This window comes from Pipistrellus hanaki, assembly GCF_964339955.1.
Source record: "Pipistrellus hanaki genome assembly, chromosome: 1".
NCBI classification, from domain to species: Eukaryota; Metazoa; Chordata; class Mammalia; order Chiroptera; family Vespertilionidae; genus Pipistrellus; species Pipistrellus hanaki.
Window position 1 is genome coordinate 37,475,767 of NC_140503.1, and position 20,452 is coordinate 37,496,218.

The 20,452-nt window shown below is 37.2% G+C and overlaps 1 protein-coding gene across 2 annotated transcripts in view; it reads right to left on the minus strand.

Annotated features, from left to right (window-relative positions):
* GPR137C (G protein-coupled receptor 137C) overlaps positions 1 to 20,452 on the minus strand; it is a 54,853-nt gene that overhangs the window by 28,670 nt on the left and 5,731 nt on the right. The gene's annotated exons all lie outside the window — the stretch shown is intronic.

Sequence of the window (20,452 nt, forward strand, 5' to 3'; positions counted from 1 at the left end):
GAGGGACCCTCCCCCAGTGCACAAATGTTGTGTACCAGGCCTCTAGTATCTAGTATACTTCCTCCCTTCACAAAGCCTTACAAATAGCAGATCCTCAAATACTTGTTAAAGTAAAGCAGGTAGGTAAGAAGAATTTGAAATAAACATGGAAAATTTTGAGAGCATAGTGTGGAAGGTTCCTTACTACTGAATTTGTACTTTATTATTTAGATAATGGAAAGATATTGGAGGTTCTTACATAGGCACTCTAAAATATGGGATTTCATTAATCTGATATCAATGTAAAGGCTACTACAAAGGAACTACAGACTAGAAGTGGGAAGACCATTTATAAAAGTGAATTGAAATAGGGTATGAACTCCGGGAACCTGGAAAGAGAGAGGAAAGTATAAAATATTACAAAGAAAAATAGTTTAAGAATTTGCTAACTTACTGATTTCATTAAAAAATAGTTACTGAGTATACACTATGAAAGGTTCCATGGATTCACAATAGTCATTGTATCTGCTCTTAAGGAGCTCAGTATATGGAAGAAGTAGAAAAAAACATCTATTTTGACATCTTGTGCTATCAATGCAAAAGTTGTGTTCACAATATCTACAAAGGGAGAAATACAAATTCAATCCAGGAAATGGTAAGAGGTGACAGGAAAGGAGAAAGATTGTGTAAAGGGTGAGGAAAAGAGAGATGGGCAAGGGAGAGAGACCTAAAAATCAGATTAGTCATAGAAAACAGTTGAGCAGTTTAGAGGTAAAACAAAGAAAATATAGCCCTTGTTAAAATCTGCAAAAAGTAACGAGATTAAAGAAAACAGCCATTGATTGGGTTACTAGTATGTCACTGATACCTTGGAGAGAACTGTCCAGGTCTTTTGAGTGAAGGAGTTTCCATAACAAACTTCCTTGAAAACTAGAGATAATGTCTACTTGAAGGTCAGTGGGAAGACTTGCTTCCTGACCAGTAGGTATAATAAAGATAGAGAACATTTCCCACCCTGGAGACATTCCAGGGGAGTAGTCTCCTTCTCCCTTCTTGGTGAAAATTTGCTTACATTCTAGAGTAGGGGTGTCGAACTCAATCAGAGAAGGGGCCAAAATCTAAAATCCAGCCTAAATCGCGGGCCGAATGGTTTACTGAACAGTCATAAACTGACAATGTCATAAACTGACAGCGGAGTGCAGTGATGACAGCGCGGTGCGGGCCACATTGCATGGCCTGGCGGGCTGGATTTGGCCCGCGGGCCTTGTGTTTGACACATGTGTTCTAGAGGCAAGATAAGGTGTGCTTGTCTGTCTCTCTTCCTTATTTTGGAGTTCCCTTCCTGTAATATCCTGCTGCTTGCACAGGTGACATCTGGCCCTCACTAGATTGCCTTATAGTAATTGTGGCTTAGGATGTGTTGCAAGACATTGCTTTGGTGTTTGTTTTTGTTTTTGTTTTAATGTTCTTATTGATTCAGAGAGGAAGAGAGAGGGAGGGAGATAGAAACATCAATGAGAGGGAACTACCTCCTGCACGCCCTGCAATGGGGATTAAGCCCGCAACCCAGGCACGTGCCCTTGACTGGAATTGAACCTGGTACCCTTCAGTCTCCAGGCTGATGCTCTATCCACTGAGCCAAACCAGCCAGGGCCGTGTTGTTTTTGGCATGAGTAATAAATGGTCTTTTTCTCTGACCCATGGGTCTTGTGTTTTCTGTTAGTATCCTATATAATAAAAGCCTAGTATGCTAAGTGTCCGATTGTTCAACCAGTTGCTATGATGCGCACTGACCACCAGGGGAAAGACACTATGACCGGTAGGTTAGCATCTGAGGTCCTGCCAATTGGGACTGGGTGAGACGGGCCAGACACCCCTGGATGAATCTGTGCATAGGGCTGGTTTTGGCCAGATCCTCACAGGCCAGGCTGAGGGACCCCACTGGTACATGAATCCATGCACCAGGCCTCTAGTATGTACATAAAGCTGTGGCAGGCTAACAAACCTCTAAGTAGAGTAAAATCCCAGACTCTTCAGTTTCTGACTTAATAATCTACTGGTCAGAAATGAATTGTAGTACAGAATAGGGAATAAAGCCAGTAATATTTTGAGAACTATGTATAGTGCCAGGTGGGTCCTGGAAATGTCATGGGGAACACTACGTAAAGTATATGACTATTAACCACTATGCTGTAGACCTGAAACCAATACAAAATAATATTGAAAGTAAACTGTAATAAAAAAAAAATGAACCAGAGAGGGTAAAATGATAGAGAGTGGGAGAGAGGAAGGGAGAGTTCAATTGTTAAAGAAGGCTCTAGAAGAGGACAATTATCCCTGAAAAGGAAGACTCATTCTTCTGAGTAAAGAAGGAAGATTATTGTAAAATAATCTACAAACCTCTTTGTTAAAATAAACTTGGACCTAGCATGGATACAGACATTTTGACATAGAGGAGATGGATGAGAATTTGGCAGGTAGATACTATTTTTTTTCTAATAAGCAGGAGGCAAGGTCATTTCCTGGGAAGAGATGTTAGATTTAAGCACTAGGAATATAGAAAACATTTTGAACACATGACTAGAAGGGTTACAAAAGAAAATATTGCATTGAGAAGCAAGAGAGGTCTAGTTAAAGCAGGCAGCTGACAGTGGATTTTAAAATCAATAAAGCTTCCTGATTTTAAAATTAAAACAATCTAATAGAAAAAAAGTGGATGCCATTACAAAAAGCAAATAACTAGGTTGCATTTTCATGTGTTAATTTAGAACCGTAACATGGAATTACTGTAGAGAAAGAAAAAGCAGGCAAGTGAACCATAGCAAAAAGTCAAGGGATGAAGACGACTAGACTGTACATTGGTTCTAAATGCAAATGACATTAGAAAGGAGCTAATGGAGTGGGGTAAACAGAATGGGTAAAGTAATTAAAATATAGACAAGAGTGGAAATCAGAGAGAGAGATGCATTTAAGATGTATAAAGAAAAAGAGATGGGCCGAGACCAGTTTGGCTCAATGGATAGAGCGTCGGCTTGGGGACTGAAGGGTCCCGGGTTTGATTCCGGCCAAGGGCATGTACCTTGGTTGTGGGCACATCCCCAGTAGGGGGTGTGCAAGAGGCAGCTGATTGATGACTCTCTCTCATCGATGTTTCTAACTCTCTATCTCTTTTCCTTCCTCTCTGTACAAAATCAATAAAATATATTAAAAAAGAAAGAAAGAAAGAAAAAGAGATGGGACTGGTTAGGAAGAACTGCTTCATTCAAGAGCTGATCCAAGGTGTGGGCATACTGCTGAATGGCTCAAATAGAAATGGAGAAAAGCTCTGAGAAGCCAGTGAATTGAGAGACAATGAGTGAGTTATCAACGTGGGCTTCGAAAAAGATCTGTATAACAAGAGACCAGTCCATAAGAAAAAAAGTGCTTATTCATCCAGGAAAGTCGAAGTTATTACCACAGCCAAGGATGACCTAATCAGATGGCATAGGTTTCAGAGAGATGATGATGGTACATCAATAAGTAGTATTGGGAAACATAAAATAGGCTGATTGTTCTTTCCACAAGTTGTGACAGAGGGTTTTTAAAGTACAAAGTGTCAGCTGGAAAAAGCTAGATTTCAGTAAAAGCATTTAAAAGGTTCAAATGAAGAGAATAGGGACACAGTGGAAAGTGTAATTCATAAGATTACAGGTCATGGGATGGGATAAATAATGGGTGTGAGAGGGAGCTGAACTGAATAAGGAATTACTAAAGGTTGTTATCTAAGATTTGCAAAATATGTTACATGCATCACATAAACACACCTGGTTCTTTAATCATACAATAAGGTTAAAAACAATGATCTGATATTATATTCTAAGTATTTTATAGAATTTAGGTAAGAGTATATGATCCTGAATAAAAAAATATCTACACTGCCCTAACCAGTTTGGCTCAGTGGCTAGAGCACTGGCCTTCGGACTGAAAAGAAAGTCCCAGGTTGGATTCCAGTCAAGGGCATGTGCCTTGATTGCAGGCACATCCCCAGTAGGAAGTGTGCAGGAGGCAGCTGTTTGATGTTTCTAACTCTCAATCCCTTTCCCTTCCTCTCTGTAAAAAAATCAATAAAATATATTTTAAAAATCTATAATAATAAAAGAGTATTATGCAAATTGATCGTACCTTCATGATACCAAACAGCCAATTAGGAGTATGCAAGTTAATCCAATAAAGATGGAGGATTAATTTGCATATGTAGTTACCCAGTGGCTAGGGGAGGGGTAGGATGCTTGCACTGTCACCATGGCGACGCTGCAAATGTTCTGCCCAATCCCAGCTGCTCCAGGTCTCTTCCTGCATCAAGCCTCTAGTAATGTATAAATGTCAAGTAATTGTATCTTATTTGTTAAGGTGGTGAAGAATAGTTCATGAAACATAACAAACATACTTTATATAGATTTTTTGAAGTTTGGAATGGTAAATAATATATATCCAAATGACTTTTCTGATGTCAACTGATGTCAGAGCAGCTTTATCCTTCCAGGTCTTTCTTAATACCAGAGAAACTGAATAAATCGGCATTTATAGAAAGATATTCTTTATTCAAGTATGAAGAATTACATAGGTTGATGGATATCAATTCATCATATGTATCTTACATACAAACTAGTAACTCCTTAGAAAATATTCAGAATTTTTGAATTAATGAAGAATTAAAATACTGTTTATCACTATTATCTTTAAACATTTACCACTATTATTTATTTATTTATTTAATTAATTAATTATTATTTTTTAATATATTTTATTGATTTTACACAGAGAGGACTTGAGAGGGACAGAGAGTTAGAAACATCGATGAGAGAGAATCATCGATCAACTGCCTCTTGCACACCCCCCACTGGGGATGTGCCCGCAACCAAGGTACATGCCCTTGACCGGAATCGAACCCGAGACCTTTCAGTCCACAGGCTGACACTCTATCCACTGAGCCAAACGGTCCCGGCTATTATTTTTACGTATTTTTAAACATTTTTTTCTGTTTTTCTTTTTTGAAAGAAAGAGGGGGAGATAGAGAAACATTGGTTACTGCCTCCTGCATGCCCTCTGGTTTCCTCTGGATCTTACTCCATCTCTCTTTTCCTCTGCTCATTTCGCTCTACCCTTTCACTGTAATAAACTTTAACCAGGAGTGTAACAACTGTGAGTCCTTTCAGCAAGTCACCGAAGCTGAAGGTGGTCCTGGAGACCCCAACACAATGTGTGATTATCCAAGAAAGATGAATTCCAACCCAGTCATGAGGAGGTTTGAGAACCAACCTGATACATGTTTCAGGATATTTAAAAAGCATAGGAACCAAGTCTCATTGGAACTGAGAGGTGGAGATGGGTAAAACAAGTGATGATAAAAGATATTTTAAGAGCAGTTAAATCCTAAATCTCTTTCCCTAGTCCATGTCATGGGCAAATGCCCCTTATTTCTCCTGGCAGATGTCTGGGTGTTTACTCTCTGGAGAGGTAACTCTGGCCTGGAGGATGAAAGGCACAGCTGACAGGTTGGCACCATACTGAAAACAGGGATGAATGATGAACATCAAGTACAGGGATTTTCCCTTGCCTCAATCCTCTTCCCTGAATAGGTTCTCAACATTTTGTAAACTGCATCTTTATTCTGTGAAGGATTAGAATATTGTTTCCTCCTGAGGAAACGGATCACCCATGAGGGAAAATCAAAATATATTAGCATCAGGGATTACCTAAAAAATTGTCTGGCCAATAAAGAAACAAAAGAATTTAAAAAAATTATCTGGCCCTACCTGGTTTTGCTCAGTGGATAGAGCATTGCCCTGTGGACTGATTCTGGTCAAGGGCACATGCTCGGTTGTGGGCTTGATCCCCAGTAGGAGGTGTGCAGTAGGCAGCTGATCAATGATTCCCTCTCATCATTGAAGTTTCTTTTTTAAAAAATATATTTTATTGATTTTTAACAGAGAGAAAGGGAGAGAGATAGAGAGCTAGAAACGTCGATGAGAGAGAAACATCGACTAGCTGCCTCTTGCACACCCCCTACTGGGGATGTGCCCGCAACCAAGGTACATGCCCTTGACCGGAATCGAACCTGGGACCTTTCAGTCCGCAGACCGACGCTCTACCACTGAGCCAAACCAGCTTCGGCTCATCACTGAAGTTTCTATCTCTCTCTCCCTCTCCCTTCCTTTCTGATATCAATAAAAATATATTAAAAATTATCTGGTTATATCACCCTATAGTGTTTACATGCCTCACCCACAGGCTTACAGCTTCTACTCTTAATTATGAACAGATAACCAAGGATGAGCAGATAGCTTAACGTTTTTAATAAAAGATAAAAATCAAAACAAAAAACATAATTTAAAAAAAATGATACAAAAAGCCAAACAAAACCATATCCTTATTAGAGTCAGAGATATAGGACACTGCACTTGTAAAACAAAAACATGTACCATTACAAAAAAAAAAAAATCAGAGAATAAAAAATGAGCTAATAGAAATTAAACATGCTAGTAGAAATGAAAAAGTGAAGAAAAGGGCTGGAAGTTGGAGAAAAAAAAAATCTCAAAAAAATTAGCAAAATGACTGGTACAGCCACTAAGGAAAAACAGTATGGAGTTTCCTCAAAAAATTAAATGTGGAACTGTCATTTGACCCAGTGATCCCACTTCTAGGAATATATCCTAAGAAACCAGAAACACTGATCAGAAAGAATGTGTGCACCCCTCTGTTCACCACAGCGTAATTTACAATAACTAAGATCTGGAAACAGCCCAAGTGCCCATTAGTGGATGAGTGGATAAAAAAAGCTGTGGTACATTTACAACATGGAATATTATGCAGCAGTAAAAAGGAAGGATCTCTTACCCTTTGAGACAGCATGGAACATAATACTTGGGAGTATTATGCTAAGTGAAATAAGCCAGTCAAGAAAGACAAGTATCACATGATCTCACTTATATGTGGAAACTGATGGACAAAATAGACACAGAGACATGGAAGCATGAAACAGACTGACAAATCTCAGAGGGAAAAAGAGGGAGGAGATTAAGCAAAGACCTTATATGCATATATGCATAACCCATGGACACAGACACTAGTGTGGTGAAGGCCTGGGAAGGAAGCGGGAATGGGGTAAAGAGGGTCAATGGGGGAAAAAGGGAACATCTATAATACTTTAAAAAAGAAAAAAAGAAAGAAAAAAAAATAGGAGATAAAAAAAAAAAAAAAAGGATCTGTTCTGGAGGTCCAACATCCAAATATTAGGAGTCCAACATCCAAATATTAGAAAGAGAGAACAGAAACAAAAGAGAAAAATCAATAAAAAATTAAAGAATATTTCCCCAAACTAAAGGATACATGTGACTAAATTGAACAGCTGCTCAATGGTCAGCAAAATAGATAGAAAACAGATCCATATGAAGAAACATCCTTTCAGAACACTACAGTCAAAGAAAAATCTCATAGTTTTCAGTAAGGAAAAAGACAAGTCATATATAAAGGATCAAGAATCAGCCAAAACCGGTTTGGCTCAGTGGATAGAGCGTTGGCCTGCGGACCGAAAGGTCCCGGGTTCGATTCCGGTCAAGGCAACCTTGGTTGCAGGCATATCCCCAGTAGGGGTGTGCAAGAGGCAGCTGATCGATGCTTCTCTCTAATCGATGTTTCTAACTCTCTATCCCTCTCTCTTCCTCTCTGTAAAAATTCAATAAAATATATTTAATAATAAAAAAAAAGGATCAAGAATCAGAATGGCTCTCAAACTTTAATAGCAATACTGAAAGTGGAGCAACAGCTTAAAAATTGTCAGGGAAAATTATCTTCCACCTAGACTTCTATTGCTGTCTAACCTATCAATCAAATATGACAAAATTAAAATATTTCAGACATAAAAAGCCTCAAAAATATTGCTTGCCAAGCACCCTTTCCCAAGAAGGTACTAAAGGACTACTTCACTGAAACAAGGTATGCAGGGAAGTATTAACTCAGCAGGCCTAACTTGCTTAAGCCCTGCACATTCCAAGGAAAGATCTGGCTCTTTCCTGGCTCTTGGAAGATAATTTGTAAGACCTTGGAATACCCTGCCTAAGAATATCTCTCTTTACCCGGGGCCTTGGGCCACACCAAACAGTCTATGCTACCAAATGTGATTTATGGTGGGGGCCCTGGACCATGTGGTATCAGTCTGCCCTTTGAAGAGGCTGGAGACGGAATAACTAAAGTCAGCCATAGTCGCTTCAGGCCCATATGACCGACCCCCGATAAAAACCTTGTCTCGGGTAAGTGCTCCTGGTTGGCAACACTTCCTAGATGCTGTCACATATTATTGCTAGGAGAATAAGCACCTTCTGTAAGGCTGCTGGGAGAGGACACCGAGAAGCTCGTCTCTCACCTGCCCTGGACTAAGAAAAACCTTAGACATTTAATTCGGTAGTTTAATGTACATACAACAAAGCTGAACTTCACAGATAAAGTTGATTGTCCAGGAACAGGTAGGAAATCAAAAGGATTAAAACTCAATGTCCTGTCCTGACTCCTAATTCAATGCTCATAGGGACTCTTGGTTTTCTTTGATATGTTTGCATGTTTAGATCTTTGATAGGTTGTAGTTAAAAATAATTCCCTAATTTTTAAGGTGATAAATATTATTTTATTAGTAGTATCATCTATATGTCACAGCAACTACTTGTTAATTCAAGATTTGCAGTATTAATAGGCCCAAGAAAAACATATTCAGAAACCAAATTATCTATTTAGTAAAAGTAATGACATAGAAACAATTTAACATGTTCATTTTATGCTGTTTTGTAAACTATCAAGTGCCTTTACTTAATTAGAAATATACTTTTTAAAAAGATAAGTAACTAAATTATTCAGGAATGAAGCATTTTTTTTATGAGAAGAAAACATGTGAACTTTCATTACTAAAAATCACCCTGAAATATAGCAGCTTACTATGTACTGTTCATTAGTTTACTATGGACAGTTATTTGAAGATGAGTAAACATATTTTATAGTAAGGAATATACAGAATTTTCCTGAACTGAGTCTCATACATCTTAGACATAGGCTCTTTAGGAAACTAATTTAAATTGTGCTGAAACTGTGCTATCCTTTAAAATTTTTCAATACCAAATTCTCCATTGTATTTTACTGATTTTCATAAAACTTTTCATGCTTTTGAACTAGGAAGAGAGCATAGCTGCTTTATGTAAAGACAGAGCCAGATTCATTGGAAATATCTGTCTGACTAATAATGATAGAGAAAAAAAAAGGGCAGGATGTTTCAGAAGAAATAATAGAATATCACAGGAGAGAAAGAAGCAGAAGAAGGACGCTTACTTTCTTTTCATCTTGACTTTTTAAGGACAGTAACAGTTTGAATGTAATCAGTGATGATAACTTGCATTAGCTTAAAACCTGCTAATTCCATCGCCTGACAGTAAAGTTCCCTAGAGCATACAGTATCGTCTTAAATCAGCCCAAGTCATTCGATCAGTAATTAGACAAAGTTCTACATAATAACTGAGGAAAGAGCACAAACGTTTAAGAAAATATTATTTAAGCATTTTCACAGTTCAAGATTGAAGCTGGAAAAAAAATTGCAGTGGGTGATCAATATGCTAATGAAAAATGGCAGTTATAATTGAGTTTTTGTAAAAAGATAGTTGTCTTTTTTAAAATACAGATTTAACATATCCAGCTATATCATATATTAGAAAGTAGATAATTCTAAATATTTAAGTATTTGTTTACTTACATCCTAAACTTTAATTCATTTTATTTTTTTAAATGTTTTTATTGTGTTGTTGGTTTGTTTTTTGAGAGAGAGGAAGAAGGAAACATTGATGAGAGATCATTGATGTTTCTCTCTCTCTCTCCCTCTCCCTTCCTCTCTGAAATCAATAAAAATATGTAAAAAGGAAGGAAGGAAGGAAGAAAGGAAGGAATAAAGGAAGGAAGGAAGGAAGGAAGGAAGATGGTTTGGAAGGAAGGAAGGAAGGAAGGAAGGAAGGAAGGAAGGAAGGAAGGAAAGAAGATGGATTGGCTGCCTCTTGTACACCCCCAACTTTGGGATCAAGCCCGAAACACAGGCATGTGCCCTGACTGGGAATCAAATCATGACTCTTGGATTCCTGGATTCAATCACTGAGTCACACTGGCCAGGCTAAACTTTAATTGGTTTTAAAGTAATGTGTAATTTTTAAAAATAGGCATTCATATCTCAGAGATAGAATTCATAGACACTGTATTAGATCTCAGAACTAGGCCATTAAGTAGGAAGTTTATTTTGTTTTGTTTTAACCCTCAATTTTAGGTTGCTTTATTAGTGTCAAACTATTCGAATTAAAGGTGTCTTAGATATCACTGGGACTAATCACTTTATTAATTAAACAACTGGCCCAGAAAAGTAGTGATTTGGCAGATATAATTAGTCAAATAGAATAGCATCTAAAGCTCAGACATCCAAACTTCTAGTTCAGGACTAATGATGAAATTATACCACTTTAATATATTTTATTGATTTTTTACAGAGAGGAAGGGAGATAGAGAGCTAGAAACATCGATGAGAGAGAAACATTGATGAGAGAGAAACATCGACCAGCTGCCTCCTGCACACCCCCTACTGGGGATGTGCCCGCAACCAACGTATATGCCCCTTGACTGGAATCGAACCTGGGACCTTTCAGTCCACAGACCGACGCTCTACCACTGAGCCAAACCAGTTTCGGCGAAATTATACCACTTTAAACACACATCTTAACAAAGGTAAAATAAAAAGATAACAGGAAGAGACATGATTTGAGATGGTGAACACACAATACAATATTCAGATGATGTATTATAAAATTGTACACCTTAAACCTATATAATTTGATTAACCAATGTAACACCAATAAATCCAATAAAAAAGATAAGGACACTTAACTTATAAAAGTTTATGTTTATTTAAATCAGATAAAAAGTTTTAACTACTTTGCTAAGTTGGACATTCTGATTTTATTTGTGGAGATGGAGAGAAATAAACATTTCTTTTAAACTGTTTCATTTTACTATGAATCTGCTCACCCATTCAAATTATTAAGTATCGGCCCCATACAGAACAGTGCCAAATGCTGAAGAGTATGCAAAATTTCCTTAAAAGTAAATGTAAAATAGTGACTGATCTAAAGCAATATATAGTAGAAGGTAGAATCAGCAGTATATCACATGACATATATTTTTTCTTTATGTTTGGTTAGACTTAGAACATCATAAATTTCCCATAACTTAACTACTCAGAATCCATTTAAACTAATGTTGATGGTTATTAAATGTAATTCAGCTTCATTATATGGAAACTAGATGTTTGGTGCATGAAATTCATGCACGGGTAGGGTCCCCAGGCCTGGCTAGTGATCAAAGCTGATTGGGACTTTCTGGCTGCTGGCTGGGGCCTCCCTTCATTCTGTGCCACCCCCTGGTGGTCAACACATGTCACAGTGAGTGACCAAACTCCAGAGGGAACACTCTGCATATTAGCCTTATATTGTATATAGAGAGAGATTGTAAAGATTGTGTTGATTTGTTTTACTCCTTCAAGGAAGGTAATACAAAAGTAAAAGGGGGTAAAGTAGAAAAATACAAATTAGTAGCCCCTGGTTTGGGTTTGACCCATAAACTGTTTTGCTTGGTTGTAGTATTTTAAAATAATACTTCGATACCCTGTTATTATTTAAAAGTAGATATCTTATTTTAAAAAATGAACAGGAATTTCTAATTTCTCTTGGAAAAAAACCCAGGTGATTTGGCAATGGTATCTTGCAGCTCGAATGGAATTAATGTGACTCTCCTCCTTATATATGTGCTCTCTAGTTCGCATAATTCCTATTCTCTCTCAAATTGTAGTATCTAGGGCCCTTTAGGCATTTGAGTTTTTAAGCAAGCACTCCTGTTGAGGGGGAGAGGGCAGGTAAGTGGAAAAAGAGAAAGAAAAGCAGGATGGAGACTAAGTTATATGAAATTATATATTCAGGGATTTTCCTACTCCATGATATCTATCCTATCTAATAAAAGAGAAACAATGCAAATTGACTGTACCTTCACTACACCCACCAGCCAATCAGGGCAAGTATACAAATTAACCCAACCAAGATGGTCATTAATTTGCATATCCAGGCCAGAGCAAAGCCTGAAGACAGCATAGAAAGAAGCCAAGTGCTGCAGAAGGGAGTGAGCTGTTGAGAAGCAAGTGGGGTGGGGGAGAAGGGAGGGAAGTAGGCAGGGCGGCAACCACAGCAGGAAGTCCTATTGTAGGAATCTTCCTGCAATGGACCTCTAGTGTGTGTGTGGTATATATATATATATAAAACGCTAATATGCAAATAGACTGAACAGTGGGACAACCAAACAGCCGGTTGCTATAACATGCGCTGATCATCAGGGGGTGCACGCACAACATGGTGGGCACTGGCAGCAGGCAGCAGAGTGCAGAAGGTGGTGGGCATCGACTGTGGCAGGATGGTGGAGCAGGTGAGTGGAGGCACCAGACCAAGGTGGGGTGCTGGTCACTGTCATCAGGGTAAGCCTCTGGTGGTTACTGAAAATTCTTTGCTCCCATGCATCACGGTCTGCTGGGCACTCACATCTGCTGCCAGTGCCGGCCCCACTCACACCCACTGCTGGCATCTGGCGCCGGCCCCGACGGCTCAGCACCACCAGTGGGTGGAGTGGTGGCTGCCAGCCTCGATCACCCTTCAGGGCTTCTCCACCTCCCCCAGCTTCTGAGAGTTGATCAGAGCTGGGAGCTGTCTCTCGAACCCGTTGCCAGCACCATTTCCCGCTCGCCCTCCCTGCCAGTAACAAAGCTGCTGCTCACACCCACTGCAGGCGCCAGCCCCAATCACTCTGCACCGTCAGCAAGCGCAAGAGGGGCCAGCGCTGTCAGTGCATGGGAGCAGTGGCAATGGGAGTGGGGATGCCAGAAGACTGGGTCTGAGGGCCACCGGGGGAGGGCCCAGATAAGGGAGCAGAGGATGGGCTGAGACCCACCCCTTGTGGCCCACAACTCCTTTCAAGGTGCACGAATTTGTGCACTGGATCCCTAGTTTGGTATATAATGGCTATGTTTTATAACAAGTTTATGCTTTATTTTTTAAAAAACCTATCACAACATTTTTCAATCTACACTAATAAAAGAGTAAGATGCACATTGACCATATCTTTGCGACACCCACCAATCAGGAGTGACTATGCAAATTAACCCAACAAAAAAATGGCAGGTTAATTAGCATATGCAGGCGCTGAACAGCCAGAGGCGGGTGGGACACTTGCATCGTTGCCATGGCGATGACGCAGGTGTTCTGCACCGCCCCTGCCACTCAGGGCCTCTGGGCAGTGTGGGAAGGCAGAAAGGTGGCTCTGGGCCAGAGCGAAGGCAGTGCCGGCAGCAAGGGTAAGGAAGGCCCATTCTTGCACGAATCTTCGTGTATCGGGCCTCTAGTGTGGTCATAAAACTTTACATTTCAATTAATCTTCATCTTTGCCAATACGTGGCATGTCCAGTGGTTGGCAAGCTCATTAGTCAACAGGGCGGCAAACTGTGGCTTGAGAGCTGCATGTGGCTCGCGAGCTGCAGTTTGACCAGTGGCATAGTCTTTTCAATTTTAGTCTTTCTAGTTAATATTTGGTGGCATGTCATTGTAGTTATAATTTTCATTTTCTTGATGGTTAATGATCTTGAGCATCTTTTCATGGGGTTCTTGGCCATGCATGTATCTTCTTTTGTGAAGTGTCTGTTAATATATTTTATCAATTAGACTTTTTTATTATTGAATTTTAAGAGTTCTTTATACCAGTATATTCTGAATTCAAGTACTTTGCCAGATATATGTGCTGCATTTTCTCCTGGTCTAAAGAAAAACGAACATTTTCTCCTAATCTGTGGCTTGCCTCTATATTATCTATCTTGCAAAAACAACAACAAAAACAAAAACAAAAAACAACCCAAGCTTTTAATTTTTATAAAGTCTTGTCAATTTTGACTCACGCTTTTTGTTTCCTAAGAAATCTTTGTCTCCTTCAAGGTAACAAAGATTTTCTCCTCTTTTTTTGCTATAAGTTTTAGCTTTTATATTTATTTCTATGATTCATATCAGGAAGATTTCTATGGATGTTGTGAGGTAAAAATCAATAGGTTGAATGTTTCTAGGAATTCATCCATTCCTTATAGTTGTCCAGTTTGCTGACATATAATTGTTCATAGAATTGTAGTATCTCTTCATTTCTGATTTTTTCCCTTAGTCTAGCTACGAGTCTGTCAATTTTATCTTTAAAAACACACACACACCTCTTCATTTCATTGATTTCTATTGTTTTTCTATTCTTTAGTTCATTTATTTGTGCTCTGGTCTTTATCTCCTTCCTTCTGCTAACTATGGCCTGTTTGTTCTTTTCTAGTTCCGTGGGGTGAAAAGTTAGGCTGTTTGTCTGAATCAATCTTATTATTTTTAATGTGGGCATTTATCACTACTATTCCCTTGTAGCGCTGCTTTTGCTGTATCCTATAATTTTTATGTTGTACTTTCTTTTGTCATGAGGTATTTTCTAATTTCCCTTTTGATTTCTTCTTTGACCCAATGGTTGTTCAAGAGTATACTGTTAACTGTCCACTGAGTTGTGAATTTTCCAGTTTTATTTGTTACTGATTTCTAGTTTCCTTCCATTGTGTTCAAACAAGATACTTTGTATGATTTCAGTTGTCTTGAATTTAAGATTCATTTTGTCATCTGATCTTCCCTAGAGAAATATCCAAGTATACTTGAGAAGAATGAGTATTGTGTTGCTATTGGATGGAATGTTCTGTATAAGTCTGTTAGGTTTATTTGGTTTATAAGTTTGCTCAAGTGCTCTGTTTCCTTATTGATCTTCTATCTTGGTGTTCTCTCCATTATTGAAAGTGGGGGTCTTAAAGTGTCATCCTATTATGGTATTACTTATTTCTCCCTTCAATTCTGTAAATATTTGATGATTAGATACCCTGATGTTGGTTGCATATTTATAAATTGTTCTAGATTGCTGGTGGACTGACCCTTTTATTATTTTATCATGTTCGTCTTTGCCTCTTATGACAGTTATTGACTTAAAGTCTATTTTGTATAGACTAAAGTATAACCATCTCTGCTCTCTTTTGGTTAGTACTGGCATGAAATATCTTATTTTCACCCATTCACTTTAAGTCTATGTGTAACCTTAAACCTAAAGTGAATTTATTGTAGACAACATATAGTTGTGTCATTTGATTTGGTATTTTAATTACTCTACATTTAAAGTTATTACTGATAAGGTTTTACTATTGCCATTTGAGTGATTTTTATTTCTGTTAGTCTTATAGTTCTTGGTCTTTTTCTGTCTTGCTGTCTTCCTTTGTTTTTTGTACTGATATGCATATATATATATATATATATATATATATATATATATATATATATATATTTGTGTGTGTGTGTGTAATTTCTATAGGTTGTGTGTAAGTCTTGGAGGTTATGCAAATATCTTATAGTTCTAACAATCTATTTTAAGCTGGAAACAAAGTAAATTTAATTGCATACCAAAACTCTACACTTTAACATATCCCTGACAACACTGTGTAATGTTGTCTCAATTTATACCTATTTGTCTTATATATGTTTAAAAACATACTTTGCACTTTTCTTAACTTTTAAAGTGATTTACCCACCACAATTAAAGTAACGCACTATTTGTCTATATATTTATCTTTCCCAATGCTCTTCAACTTCAGGAATTCTCTTTAGCATTTCCTGTAAGACAGGATTAGTGGTGGTGAACTTCTTTACCTTTTAATGATTTGGGAAAGTCTCTCTCCACTTTTGAAGAATAGTTTTGGAGAATATATTATTCTTGGAACTTTTTATTTTCAGCACCTTAAAACGGTCATCTGCAAGATGATCTTTTTTGGCCTGCAAGATTTTTGCTGAAAAATCTGATTATAGTCTTCTAGGGCTGCCTTGTATGTAACACATTTCTTCTCTCTTTGCTTTCAAAATTGCCCTTGACTTTGACAATTTGATTACAATGTGTCATGGTGTGTATTTCTTTGGTTTCCTCTTTTTTGTATCCTTTGACTTCTTGGATCTGGATGTACATTTAATACCCGGATTTGGAAAGTTTTTGGCCATTATTTCTTTGAATAAGTGTTTTGGTTCTTTCTCATCTGTCTGGAATTCAATGTGGATATTGGTCTTCTTTGTGGTATACCATAAGTTCCTTCAGTTCTGTTTATTTCTTTTCTTTCTGCTCTTCTGACTGAATTATTTCCAATAACTTGTCTTTGAGTTTATCGATCCTTTTTTGTTTGATCAAGTGAATTTTTCACTTCAATTTTTGTATTCTTCAGGTCCATGATTTATGTTTTATACTTTCCATCTCTGCTGAGATTCTCATACTCTGTTGAAATTGTTCATGTTTTATTGAACACATTAAAGTCTCAAATAACTTTGTTGGTAATATTGTCTCCATTCGGTTGTTTTAAAAATAATCTGTCTTTGGTATTTTGAGGTTTTACTCTAATGTGTTCATTTTCATTGAGCCTGACTTGAATTTTTTTGGGCTTTCTGAATGTGAAACTTGGCGTTTATAAATTTGGGCAATATTTAAGTCATTAATCTTTTGAATAATTCCTCTGAAATTCCAGTTAGAATAATTATTTTCCATCTTTTATTTTCTGGGCTGTATTGTGTGATTTTTTCCCCCTTCAGTCTTCTAGTTCATTATTTTTCTAAACTATTTAATCTGTTGTTTAACCATCCATTTCAATTTCTAACTTTATGTTTTTCATCTTAAAAAATGATTTATTTCCAAATGTGCTTAGTTGGTTTTGATTATTTCTTGATCATATATCAATATTGTTTAATTTCTTAATTCACATGAGTAACTAATACTATGCATTTGTTAATTCTAACATCTTTAATCTTTGTAACATAAGATTCCTCAGTATAATTTTTCATTTTGAGCTGTTTCTTGGAATTTTATCTGTTAGGACTCTGGGTTTTATGTATACTCCCCAAAAGACAACTTGCATTTGCTCTTTCCAGGTTGCTATTGAACCAAAGTAATAAACCACATTTTTAAAGTGCTTCCTCCCCATACCCCTTTCTAATGTCACAGAAGTGGTGTGAATTCAGGCTTCAAATTTGTGCCAGAATAAGCTTTATGAATTTTCAGGGAAGATTTTTATTGTCCCAATTTGTATCTCCTTCACTCAGAGCCAAGGCAGAGATAGGGGCAAACCCCATCACCAACCTCTGAGGGCCTGCTTATTTTCCCCCTAATCCACTGAAGATGTATATTTTGATTTTTCTGGCATTAAGCTGGAGGGATTGTCTCTGATTAGAACTAACTACAAGGTATTGCCTCCAATGTCACTTCCCCATACTACCAACACATAAAATTGAAATCCAGGCTTTAGGCTTGCAGGAAGCAGCTAAACAGCTAATAATATCTGTGTGTAGCTTTATCATTCTACATTCACTTCTTTTCACTGAGGAATTTTCTTACTTATCAGTTCAATCATTCATTGAAAAAAACTAAATACTTTCTTTAGCATTTTAAAGCATTTCTCTGGGTCTTTGTTCAATGTGACGACTCTGATTTCTACTTTTATTAACTACGATATGAGGGCTATATGTGGAGTATGAAGGGGGAAGAAAAGGTTTCTAGAGAGTGAAAAATGCTTGACGTGGTAGAAAATGGGAAAGCAAGTTAAATAGGGAAGCACTAAATAATAAATAATTGATGGTATCCAGGAAAATTCATTGAAAGAGATCACTTGATAAGACTTTATAGGCCCTGGCTACACAGTAGTCTCATACCTGATACATACTAGCCATATAACCTAGGACAAGTTACACCCCATTTATTTCTACCTATATCATGGCACTGTAAAGACAAGTGTCATAAGTGCTTTTGAAAATATTAAATTACATAAAATGTAAAACATTGTACTCATGTCTTCTGCCACAGAATTGTTTCTCAAACTCTTGCCTCACAGATGATCTTAAAAATAGAATCAAGTTAACAGGTGAAGCAGTTTAGGAGAGTAAGACAAAAACAGCTTATAATCGAAATATTGGATAAAATCCAACATTGAACTAAACCACTATTTCAGTAAATAGTAACCGACTCACGATGCAAGACGTATTTGTTTTACAGGCTTCTCTATTTAACAGAATTTGCTGAAACCAAATTAGGAAAGCCCTAATTACTATGGGCCATTTGCCATGACATAAAAATAATTTTGCAAAGCACAATTCTGTTATATAAAGTGTTGTCATTAGTATTTATCTACAATAATAAAAATTAAATTTAATTAAACTAAGAGAATCTAAGAGAATCTTTGCATTTGTACTATGGGCAATCTTTTAGGCAAAAAATACAAAGATCCTAGAAAGTACACAAATAATTTTCCTCAAATGTTCATCAAAATTGAGTTAATCCCCAAATTCTAGGTGGCTAAATACTTTATAGATTTTAGCCTTTTCAAGATTGTCTCTCAATAATATATATCCCATTGGTCGAGTTGCCATGAGGTAAAAATATGATAAAATAACTTATCCTTAAAGGGTTTTTCATTTTTTTTTTCCTTTTTTTTTTTGCGTAACAAGGTTAATGGGCGGCACATCTCACACAGCCGCGTGAACACCCAATCATCACGCTTATGAACTCCGAAAGGATCTGGGTTTTTCATTTTAGTTGTTGAAAAACACTTTGAGAAATCATGGGACATTTCCACAAAACCAAAGCACTGATAAGTTAAGCTGCATGTTATTTGACATACCACCAGTATTTGGAAGACTACATCTATTGTCAGGGACTATGATAGCACCCATAAGTGTAAAAGTTAAAAGTTCAATTTAATTTTCCTAGCTGTTTTGGTGTTGTGATGAAATCATTGTGTTCTATTCTGATTTACCATCTGTGTTCATGCTACAAAACTGCAAGAAAAAATGTCAATATGGATCTTAAAGATGAACTCATTGATTTTGGCATTCATCACAATACTCCGGAGATAGCATATACTATGAACTTTTAAATCCTCTTGTTCCAATGGCAGATAGCATCCATTTTTATCAGATACAGTAGTCCCCCTTATCTGTAGTTTCATTTATCTGTGGTCAGCTGTGGTTGGAATATATTAAATGGAAAATTCCAGAAATAAACAATTTAAACGTTTTATATTGGCATGTGTTGAAAGCTCATGCTGTCCTGCTCTATTTTGCCTAGGATGTGAATTATCTCTTTGTCTAGTGTAGCAAATTTCAACCTTTTTCATCTCATGGCACACAAAATATTCAAGTTTGCGGCACACCAAAAAAATAGATTCTATTTTTTTTTTTTTTTTTTTGCTAATCTGACAAAAAAAAAAAAGGTATAATTTTGATTCATTCATACAGGATGGCTATTGTGTTGTATGCTGTCGTTTTTTTATTTGACAATCAAAGGGGAAAAAAGGTCAGTGCCCCTGACCAAATAGTCAGGTGTCGCATGTTTTAAAAATTCTTACAGTACAGCCAAAACCAGTTTGGCTCAGTGTGGAGCATCGGCTGGTAGACTGAAGGGTCCCAGGTTCGATTCCGGCCAAGGGCATGTACCTTGGTTGCGGGCATATCCCCAGTAGGGGGTGTGCAAGAGGCAGCTGATTGATGTTTCTCTCTCATCGATGCTTCTAGCTTTCTATCCCTCTCTCTTCCTCTTCGTAAAAACTCAATAAAATATATTTTTTTAAAAATCACAGCAAGTTATTATTATTTTTTTAAATCTCTGCTTCAGTGTATCCATGCTACCTGCTCATTAGTCACTGAATAGCCATCTTGGTTATCAGATCAAGGTGGCATCAATGTGGTGCCTGTGTTCAAGTAACTCTTATTTCACTAATAAAGGCCACAAAGACTAAGTGTAGTGATGCTGGCAATTTGGATGTGCCAAAGAGAGACTGTAAAGTGCTTCTTTTAAGTGAAAGGCATGTATGTACCAGAAAAAAACATAGTACATATAGGGTTTGGTACTATCCATGGTTTCATCCACTTGGGGGTCTTGGAATGTATCCCTGCAGATAAGAGGGGGACACTGTAATCTGTTTTAGAGACTAACATCCTCTGTGCTAAAAATACACAAGTGCGAACCTTTTACTAGTAAGGTACCAGGTGTACTGGTTAATAATGCGGACCTTTTTCAATAGATGGAGTTAACATATATGTTGATATATATGCGATTTGATATGTATGCTATTTTGTTGTATTGACAGCAAGCTTCAAAACTATACATGTCAAATGTGCTGAAGGTGTTATCATCATAGATATTTTTTACGCTTAAAAATGTCGACTTCGATGCCAAAAAAAGAGCATTTGTGGGAAGTTTTAATTCATTATTTTGAAGAAAATGTTATTGTATACTTTGGAAAGCTTAT